We start from the raw sequence: 10,588 nt of genomic DNA, 5'->3' as shown, positions 1-10,588 counted from the left end.
TCTTTGTCACTTACATCCCTGCCTGATAAACGTACACTGCTGGGTGCTTTCCAGGTTGCAGTTCAATTGGTTTTAGCGATGGGGGAGGGGTGCCTCTCTTGCTGTTTTCGATCATATCTAAGTTTCTTTTTGCTCCCGGAGGACAGATATTTTGTCATATTCCTCCGTCCCTCTTGGATCCTGATTCATGAGTGGAATGAAGAAAGAGGGAGTTTGTTGTCCAGGGTGGGGACGGGTCCTGATGTCTCCTGCATGGCTTCCTCCCAGCAGTCATTCCAAAGGGCTTACCTACCTTCCTACCTTTTGAGAATGAGCTGGGCTATAAATAAAAGTGTGGGAAAGAGGTAGGGAGCAAAGGTTAAATTAAAACATCCATTTAACACAGTTTCTTAGGAAAAAGTGCCTCCGTGGTTTCAGAGAACAGTACAGCAGTGCTTTCAAACTCTTCTCTGCCCATACCTCCTTCAACACTTTAACCAGCTTGTCTGTCTGCTAAAACTTTCAATAAAGCTCCCTAGGGGAAGAGGCAAACTTTGCTAATTTAACTGAAAATGTTCTGTCTGTCTAGCAAAGTTCCTACTATTTAGAAAGATCTTCTCAAACTTTAATTTCTATAGTTCATATTTTCAAAATAGTAAAGATCTATGGCTATCCCCCAAGTCAAATTTCTATAACATTAACTCTATTTTCAACTCCTGCTTCCTCAAGATTCCTAAGTGGCTGGAACAGCACTGGTCTCAAGCAGCTGAACACAACACATAGAGTGACACATATGTCACATAGAGTGACATAAAGCATCCAGACAAGAGCAGGAGAGCCCTGGCTGTGGGGGCATCATTGACTCTGTTGTCCGCTTTGTTAACTATCACTGTGCCTGCTTGCGCCTTCTCCTAGGGGCCAGGGCTAACTGTGTTTGCGTGTTCTTTGAAATGCCTTTGAGACCTAGGGGAGGGGAATAGGGTAAAAGAGAGGGGAGGGGGAACGGGAAGATACAAGTGAGGGGATAACAATTGAGATGTAATCTGAATAAATTATTTAAATAAACAAATAAAAAAGAGAAATGCCTTTGATAGTTGAGACGTGTTCTTCAGGGCCACGGGGTCTCAGTGGCAAGAGTCAAAGGTTCTCAAGACAATGAGTTTCATGAACCTCTGAGGACCTAAGAGCCCAGGGACCCTGAGTCCAAAGCAAGGCTTTTACCTGGCAGGAAATGAGACGCAAAGCTGGGAGACAGGAAAGAAAAGGGGACTGAGAAAGGCTCAGAGGGCTGCATAGAAGGCAGAGAAGGCAGAGAGGCAAGGTTGGATCAGGGTTCTCTCTACAGATCCTGCCTCCATCGAGGGCACCGTTGAAAAAACACGGCTCCCATTTCCGGAATCTCCTCGTGAGATTCAGCCACCAGTCCTCTGCCTAGAAATCTGTGGCTCACCGTTCTGCAAAAACAGACTTGACACACTCTACTATACACAGCAGGCACTGTGGCTGCTTTGGGGACACGAAGATGGAATTGTAACGTTTCGTCTTGAGGATGACAGATGGAGCATGAACAGGAGAGCAATACGTGTGAGTTCTCTGAAAGGCACTACTATTCGCTGTTGGGCTCAGAGCACACTCCAGCACACCGTAGGGCGCTACATACTGAAAAGTAGCACATAAACACAGGAGATCAGAATGAGCCTCGCTGTGCCTCAGTTTCCCTATATGCAAGGCGGAGCCAATGAGAGAGCTCTCTTCAAAGAGATATCGTGAGCATCAAATGAATGAATATGTGCGAAAGGACCCAAATGATGCCTCGTACACAGAAAAGCGATTCAGGAATGTTTGCTGATGTCACTGGCTTTTTCTAGCAAAAGCTAGGAGTAGTGTGGGTTAACGAGGATCTAGATGCCAGTTTCTTGTGTTAAAATAATTAAACAGGGTGTGGGCATTAGACAGAAATGATCCTAACACCCTAGAGTCTTGAATAACCAACCCAAAAACCTAACTTGGACTCAGTGCCTGCAAACCACCAATTAAAAGGAAAGCCAGCCGATCAGAGATGGCCAACTGGTAATTAATTAGATGTTTTGAACCTCCCATCAGGATGGGCCAAATAAGGCATTTTTTTTCAAAAGTGTAGCCTGTCAGATAACTGATTTCTTCTACTCCCACATTTAACCTCTAATGACCCCTTCTCCCACTTAGCGTATGGAGCTGCTCAATTCTTGAACTGCTTTGCTCAAACAAAGTCAAACACTTTTATGCACCAAAGTTTATCTTTCAGTACCCCACACAGCATGTAGCTGGCTTAGCTGAGCCTTGCAGGTTCTGAGCTCTGAGGGTATCTTTGTCCATTCCTTGCCCATGTCCACTTCCAGGCAGGGGAGCTTGTCACAACCAGGCAGGCCCGACTTTGTAACGTCCTCGAACTTTCCAGTGTCCTTGCTCCTCAGTGCTTTGCTCTACATCAGCAGCTATGTCTATAACCCAGAGGTAGTGGGGTTCTCTCAGGGTTAGAGGTCCTATATTGGCCAAGCCCCACCCTCATCCTAGGGAAGAACCTGCTAATCCTAGTCCCCAGTGTGTGGGTCCTCTCACCCTCCCAAAATCACTCCCTAGGAAGCACTACAGAAAACCAGGTGGGGCATAGCCTCTCTCTCAGTTTGTAGGTGGCTGCGCGAGGCATATACCCAAATAGCAGGCTGCACTGTTTTATATCCAACTCCCCACTGTCTTCCACTCACCACCAAGGACCTTCCAGTGGCTTCTTCAAGTTCTACTCTAGCCCCTCCCACCAACTCTTCTAGTTCACCTTCTCCTTCCTCCTCCCTCTAAATTCAAATTCCTTCTCCAGCATCTTGTTTCTCTAAGCTCCAGTCCCAAACCTAATTTGCACATTCAAATGCAGCAAGGTGCTTAGCAACACCAAGGGACGGTTCCTAAACATGATCTACTCTCCTCAAGAGGCAACAGCAGTATTGTCTTCCTTTACACATCTGAATCTTTTCCTCCTTCAAGATGAATCCTTGGGTTGGTCCTGGTGGTGGTGAATATCTTCCTTCCCCAAAGGGCTCCTAATAGGGTCTTCTCTGGAGCCTAAGCTGAAATGTCCTTGCTGGGATGTTGGAGTCATGGTGAGGCTCTATTACAGCCCATCCCCTATAGGACCCAGCCCTCCAGTCCCACTGGCAGAAACTTTCTCCCCCTTTGCTGAATTCTTTGTAACCTTCCCTTCTCTGTCACTCACTCTCACCTTTACCCCTTACCGTGGGTGCTCACTTGAGCCATTACCTGACGGGATGCTGGTGACTCTTGTTCTCCTGCTTTGGCCACCTGTTCTCCTGGTAGCTCTTGTGTGAGAGTAACCTAGATCTCACTAATGCAGTGGCTCCTCCTGCAGAGTGTGAGCTCTTAGAAGGAGTGGCCCAAGGATGTCAAGACAGTCACAATGGTTCTCAATGCTTGTGGCAGAGCCAAGTGTTCAATGTTTACTGTCAGGTGGTGAAGGCAGTACAAGCCACAGGGCTTGATGGTATCTGTGTTACGCCTCCCTTTGTTCCGGATTCACCTTTTACCATCAGAGCTGTTGTAGGCAACAGCCTGTTCATTGCCCGTAACACAGCAGTGGCCATGTGGCTGTCTGGTCTGAGGCTAGAACTTCGAGGCCAGGTTTTTGTGTCTACACTCATGTTCAGGCCTGACCCAGAGGGCCCCATGGCTTGTCAGTGAGGTGAGTGAACATCAAGCAGGACCAGGAAGATCTATTACTACGGAGATTTCTTTAGGCTTAAATAGGCCTAAGGCAATGGCAAACCTGAGGCGGATCCGGAGTCCAAGGCCAATCTGGGCTACATGAGATCCTGCATTCACAAGTGAAAGGCTGCCTGGTGTAGTTCTTAATCCTTACACCCAGGACTTGAGGGTAAGGAGAGAGGAGGGGGTTGCTTCTCTACCAGGAGTGCCTGGGGATTACCCATTACCACCTGGTGCCTGACACACCACCTCGTCTTCCTGCAGATGGCTCTGCGGATAGAGCCCCACTTCTCCTCACGTTCTCTGCCTCAGTTCTTTGCATCTGCTCATAATGAGCTTTCAATCCAACCTCCTCACATACCAACTTTTCCAGGAGCCGCCCCTGGGCAGCTCTACCCACTTGGAGCCTTTGTCCTTGGTTCTTTACCCAATTTACCTGGGTGGGAGGACAAAGACTTTGTTAGTGTGAGTTCCCCTCCTGAGCTGTCAGTTCCATGAGGGCAGAACCCAGGCTCTGCGTCATCTGCATATCACTAGTTCTTGGAGCAGGACATGCAGGATCCATGAAGATGAACAAATGAAATAGGGGCGAGACTCTTAAGAGTACGTGCTGCTTTTACAGAGGACCTAGGTTTGGTTTCCAGCACCCACACAATGCCTCACAACCCAACCATCCATAACTTCAGTTCCAGCTTATGGAATGCCCTCTTCAGGCCTCTGTGGGCACCAGTCTTGAACATAGTACACAGACATACATGTAGGTAAAATACTCATTCACAAAAGCAAAAGATAAAATAAATCTTAAAAAAATAACAAATAATGTCTTTTCATCCGAAGCTGGGGGATGCACACCTGTAATCCTAGCACATATGATAGAAACCTTAGCAAGTCAGAGGAGCTGTCAGGTCGCACCCAGTCATCTTGAGGCTCTTGGCCTATGACGATGGTCATGCCCACCCTGTTTCAAGGTAATGATTCCTGATCGATCCTGGAGGACAGCGCCCTGCATTGGTGTCAGCGCACTGACTCCTGCTACACAACAGCTGTGTGCTGCTGGGAAATGCTGACATGATGGTTATAGGGGGGTTGAATACATGGCCCCCATAGGATCATATATCTGAATGCATAGTCATCATGGAGTGGCACTACTTGTGCAGGATTAGGAGGCATGGTCTTGTTGGAGGAAGTGTGTCACTGGAGGTGGGCTTTGAGGTTTCAAAAGCCCAAGCCAGGCCCAGTGTCTATCTCTCTCTCTTCCTGCTCCCTGCAGACCATAGTATAGAACTTGCAGCTTCCTGCCACTGATGATAATGAACTAAACCTCTGAATCTGTAAGCCGGCCCCAGCTAAATGCTCTCTTTTATAAGACTTGCTGTGGTCATGTGTCTTTCCACAGCAATAGAACATTGGCTAAAACAATGGCCAAGTAACTTTCCATGTCTGTAACCCTGGGTCACAGAAGCTGGTATACACCTGTCACCTGCACAGGATGCTGCAGCAACTAGTTTGGCTTTTAATCCAAAGCAAGATTCATGCATCCAGGTTTGCTTAGGTCCCAGACAGCCTCAACCAGCTCTGACCTCTCTCTCTCTCTCTCTCTCTCTCTCTCTCTCTCTCTCTCTCTCTCTCTCTCTCTCTCTCAAGTTTACAAGTTTCACAAGGGCGCTTGAATCCTGAGAACAAGCAAATATTCTTTTTCCTTCTCAACATTTAGAAAGTTGTTTGAGGGAAACAAAATCAAGCAAGCAAACAAACAACTTTTTTTTGCCATCTCCTTAGCCAGGTGTGGTGGCTCATGCCTTTAATCCCAGCACTCAAGAGGCAGAGGCAGGCGGATCACTGTGAGTTCGAGTCCATCCTGGTCTACAAAGCGAGTCCAAGACAGCCAAGGCCACACAGAGAAACCCTGTCTCGAAAACAAAACAACAACAACAAAATCAAGCAAGCAAACAAACAACTTTTTTGCCTTGCCCTTTCTCATATCCATTCTCAGGGGTCCACTTCCCAGGGCTACCTTGAGACCCTGCGTCAGTGGCTAACAGGCACAAGTGTACTGATAAGAACAGTTACGGTTGAGCTCCCACAGGCCAACCACGTACAGCCACAAAAACACCCCTCCAACAACCCCACGAAGAAGTCAGGTTCTCAGTTACCCTGGCTTGGTAGCCTCCCGCCTCCCCACGCTCAGCCCTTCTGGTCCTTTGCATTGGTCTGCTTGCCACTAAGGTGTTGTTGTTGGTTTTTTTTTCCCCTTTCTGTTTCTGACAGTGCGATATTGCATATAATAACAATTACCAATGACCTCCACTGGGTTGTCCGATCTCATTACTGCCGATGCATTTGGTACCTGCCACTGCCAATTTGCCTCAGCTGAGGTTTTATTCAGTGGGATATGATAGAGCTGTACAGCAATCTTTTTCCATTTAAATAGTTTAATTGAGGAAAGCTATCAGATGTTTCCAAATTTAATGTATACAACAATTTGCTTTTTCCTATCTCTTTTCAGAGTTGAGTTGGAAGCAAATGACATCTGATTCTTATAGAAGGAAAGCAATTACATTTTGGCGTCTGCCTTCCCCGGCTTGCATATGTTTTTAAACATAAAAAGAAATTCTTAATATGTAATTGTCAGGTAATAAAAAGGGAAAAATATTTTACTTTGCGTTTATGAAGTAATTTTTCAAAAGCATAAGGGAATTACATGTTAATGTTTTATGTTTATGACTTCACTCTAATATCGTACTATTTCTTCAAGTTTGGATGCCCCCCCCCCCTCCTTCTCTGAAGACGAGAAACTGAGATGTGAGGGAGGCATAGCTGAAATCCTGCCTTCTGCCAGAGGTGTCCTTGTATACACAGAGCTCCCAAGTCAGAGCGCTGGTCCTGTGGACCAAACAGAGCTGGCTTTCCTACTTTAGAAGTGAAGGACTTTCCTGTCTCGGCTGTAGACTTCATGGGAATGGACAGGATTCCCCTTGCATCCTTATGTTCTCCACAGGCCTCAGTGAAGGGTAGGGCACAAAAAAAGACGATGCTCAGCTAACACCTGTTGAACAAATTTACTGAATCAATCATCAGATAACTGATAAACAAATAATTGGAATGTTGTTATCCCGGCAGCCAGCGCTTGCTTCAGAGAAGCTCAGAGGATAGATGAATGGATGGATGGATGGACAGAGGGAAGGATGGGTTGGTGGATGGGAGGGTGGGATGAATGAGTAAGTAGAAGGAAGGATGGGTAGGTTATTAGATAAACTGGTAGGTAGGTAGGTAGGTGATTGGATCGGTGGGTGGTAGGTAGGTAGTTGGGTGGGTAGGTGGCAGATGTGGGTGGATGTATGAATAGACGGACAGACAAATAGGTAACCAGAAGAACAAGTAGATATATCACATTTGCTCGATTGATTCAGATATGATAACCCCCCAAATCTCTCTCTTAGTTACAGACTTACTAAGACCAGACAAAGATCACTAGTCTCAAAGCAATTTCAGGAGCTGGAGAGATGGTGAGAGTGCTTGCTGCTTTTCTAGAGGGCTGGAATTAAGTTCCTAGCTCCCGCATGGGATGGCTCATGACTGCCTGTAACTCCAGCTCTGGTGGATCACATGCCCTCTTCTGCCCTTTCTGCGTATACACTTGCACATACATATACATGCATTTTTTCATAGCAAGGACCAAGGGCTGCATACAGAGTCATAAGGAACCAAGGAGACACAAATCTTACTATCTTTATATATCAGAGAAGAAATTGATAGCCTATAGGTTTATTATAGTATTTATGGGATCTTATGATTACAGACTTCAACTCAATCCTGGAAGTACACCTGCCAACTCTTTCATCAGTCTCCAAATACCCCAAGTTACATCTCAGTTGATGAGACTTCATATTTCAATGAGAAAAAAGAAGCAGGTGATGGGACTCCTAAATTTACCCCCACAAGATTGCCTGTCTGTCTCACCCACACTTTCTTCTCTCCTTTGGGCCTCATGGAAGAGCAGCCCATGCTAAGAGCTCTCCACTGTGCACTGCACCCTGTGCCCTGTGCTGCTCAAGCCTTTGTCTCTATGTCTGTGTGGCCTCCTGTCTATCATCTGTTTTTCCTCTTCTGGATCCCTCTATCAGCCTGTCAGCGCATTAATGTGCTCTACTCTGGTTCCCCAAACAAAACAAGCAATACTAAAGTAAAACTTCCTTCTTCTCTCTCTAGCTGCCACATGACCTCTTGGTTTCCCTTTCCAGGAAACTTCTGATTTTTTTCATTTACTCTTCTCCCATTTTGTTTATCATGTACTTCCTTCCTCACAGCCTTCTGAAAGTGTTGCTGTTTAGGTTCCCAGCTTGACCCTCCTGCTGTGAAATCTAGTGGATAATTCTTGCAGCTCATACTGCCCTCTTTGAAAGAATGTATCATCAGAGTCTTTATCTTGGTATCCATCCATCCATCTATTTGTTGCCTTTCTTCCAATCTAAAGTATAAACTCCCTAAAGGGAAGGCAATTGTGACCTAGTCTAGTGCTGTACCTATTCTGGCATCCCTCGTGTAGTCAATACCAAATACATGAGGATGTTGTCTAAAGCACTTGACTCCACCCATCTAAAATCTACTCCACACCATCAAAACACAAAAGAGTATCAGATTTGTAGGAGATTCTAACATTGATTAGATTGGGGCACTCTTGATGTAACGGGGAATTGGTTTTCCCATTATCCAACTGCTAACGTTTCTAGAAGAATTAATGCTTAAACCAAGGTCTCTCTTGCTTCTCCGGTCAGGTTATAGCTATAACACCTCAGCCTGTGCCATGTAGAGGATCCTGGTGCTGTGGTGGTTGCTTATGGCAGGGACAGAGGTATGGAAGTGTGATCTCTCAAGACCAAAGGAGAGTCAGCATCCAAGTAAGAAAGAAAGAAACAAATGTGAGATTGACAAGTCGGAATCTTCTCTCAAAATTGTGGCTGGGGTTGTAGCTCGGTGGTGAAATGCTTCCTCAGCATGTATGAAGCCTTAGGACCATTCCTCAGTTCTCAAACAACAACAGAATAAAACATTGACTATGGGGCTAGGGAGATGGCTCAGTCCATAGGGTGTGTGATGTGTGAGCACAAACAACCGAGTGCACAACTCAGCACTCATGTAAAATAAACCAACAAAGGAACCAAGTCAAGGTAACACTGTCTGTAAGCCAGCTCCAGGAAGATGGAGTGGGAGGATCCTTGAAGATTCCTGGGCAACCAGTCTAACTAAATTCTCAAGCTCTGACTCAATGAGAAACCATGTATCAAAAAATAAGGTAGAGAATCACAGAAGATTGACCTGGCACTGACCTCTGGCCTCCACATTCACATACACACATGCAAACGCATATGTGCACACAAGTATGCACACTAAAGAAATAAATAGTAAACATGGACTTTTGTTGAAGGCTCTGTATTTAGTTCAATTAGCTGAATGAATATGGCTGTGCTTTTGAATCATTTTTACCTGTTTTCACAATTAAAATAGCTTTAATTTTTCAGATCATATAAACAATACATATATATGGTAAGCAACTCAAAATATAGAAAAAGTTCAGATTTCTTCTCCTGGTGTAATTGCCATTGTAATTGTTTGTGTATTTACTGAATCACAATACAGAAATGTGCATCAACCATGTATTTTCAGGCTGATAAATTATTATAAAATGAATAGCATTGTATCCATTACTGTCTTAATTACTTTCTAATGCTGTGATAAAATGCCCCAACTAAGGTGATTTATACCAGAAAATGTTTAACTTGGAGGTTTACAAACTTCAGTGTATTAGGGTGAATCTGTGACCATCATGGTGGGGAACACGGTAGCAGGTAGGGATGTCAGTGGGTAGTAGCTGAGAGCTTACAACTTGATCCACAAGAGAGAGAGAGAGAGAGAGAGAGAGAGAGAGAGAGAGAGAGAGAGAGAGAGAGAGAGAGAGAGAGATTTTGAACTGGAAGTGGAGTAGGCTTTTGAGTCCTAAAGCTGCCCCCAGTGGCACATCTCCTTCAAGTAAGGCCACATTTCCTAATCCATCCCAAGCAGGTCCACCAACTGTGGATCAAGTAGTCAAACATATGAGCCTATGTGGGCCATTCTCACTTGAATGTCCACAGGACAGGAAAGGATGGGACCAGCTCCCCAGAATTCTCTGTATACCTGCTAGCTGCAAGCCTACTTCCTGATCATTGTGTCAGTTCTTAATTGCACACATTACCTTTGCTGATTTGCTTTTACACCAATGAAATAGTTTAGTATGTTTCTTTGTGTTTAGCTTTTACTTTTTTCTCATTATGGCCTGCACATATCCTTGTGTGGTGATATTGACAGAAGTCACTTTTGCTCTTGTATGTATCCTGATGTTAAGATTACACTTAGTCACTTTAAAGCCGAGGGGCATCTTGTAATTTTGGTCTTAGAACATTGTGAATTGCTGCTACAAATAGTCCTGTACTGACTTTTATTGCTCTAGTGACCACAGTCTGTTCAATGAACCTCAGCAGTAGGATTTCTTTGTACATTCCACTGAGGCAGGCAGTGTCAGTTGGCCAAAGTGACTTTATCAACTGCCACTGCCCCCCAGCAGTAGGCACTTTAGAAAATCTGCCCATCCACTTTTCTTTTTCCCTCCCTTCTTTCCTATCTTTATCTATTAATCATCTATCAATCTACCTATCTAATTTATTTCTTCTATTTATCTGTGCTGGTTAGGTTGTTTTTTTGTTTTGTTTTGATTTTGTCAGCATCATTCCAGTTGATATCTGGGAGGAGGAAACCTTAATTGAGAAGATGGCTACTTAAGAGAGGCCTGTAGACAAGTCTGTGGGGCTTTTTTTTTTTT

The sequence above is a fragment of the Acomys minous genome (assembly GCF_964271855.1).
Source record: "Acomys minous genome assembly, chromosome: 4".
In the NCBI taxonomy this organism is placed as follows: domain Eukaryota; kingdom Metazoa; phylum Chordata; class Mammalia; order Rodentia; family Muridae; genus Acomys; species Acomys minous.
Note: the sequence above shows the minus strand (reverse complement) of the source record.